Source organism: Eimeria mitis, genomic scaffold (genome assembly GCF_000499745.2).
Source record: "Eimeria mitis Houghton genomic scaffold, Emh_scaff1212, whole genome shotgun sequence".
Classification (NCBI taxonomy): Eukaryota; Apicomplexa; class Conoidasida; order Eucoccidiorida; family Eimeriidae; genus Eimeria; species Eimeria mitis.
In genome coordinates, this window is record NW_013568231.1 from 5,866 (window position 1) to 6,449 (window position 584).

The window sequence follows — 584 nt, forward strand, 5'->3', positions numbered from 1 at the left end:
CTGTTGCTGCTGCTGCTGCTGCAGCAGCAGCAGCAGCAGCAGCAGCAGCCCAGCAGCAGCAGACGCATGCAGCAGCCACCGCAGCAGTAGGCCGCGGTGGGGTGTCGTTACACCTCAATTGGTATTAAATAAATAAATTAAAATTTAAATATTTCTGTTTTTGCTGCAGCAAAACAATATCTGAGAATCATTCTCAGCAGCAGCAGCAGCAGCAGCAGCAGCAGCAACAGCAACAGCAGCAGCAGCAGCAGCAGCAACGGTGGTAGGTTATGGTGTATGGGTTGTTTGCTGCTAAAACCATTATCCAACTTAAACATAAACTGCTGCTGCTGCTGCTGCCAGTGCTGCTGCTGCTGCTGCTGCTGTTGCTGCATAAACAATAACTGCTGCTGTTGCTGCTGCTGCTGCTGCTGCTGCTGCTTAGACAGCAACTGCTGTTGCTGCTGCGGCTGTTAATACTTGAACAGCAGCTGATGCTGCTGCTGCTGTTGCTGGAGGAACAGCAACTGCTGTTGCTGCTGCTGCTGCTGCTGCTGCCGCTGCTGCTGCTGTTTGAACAGCAGCTTGTACATCAGCTGCTGCTA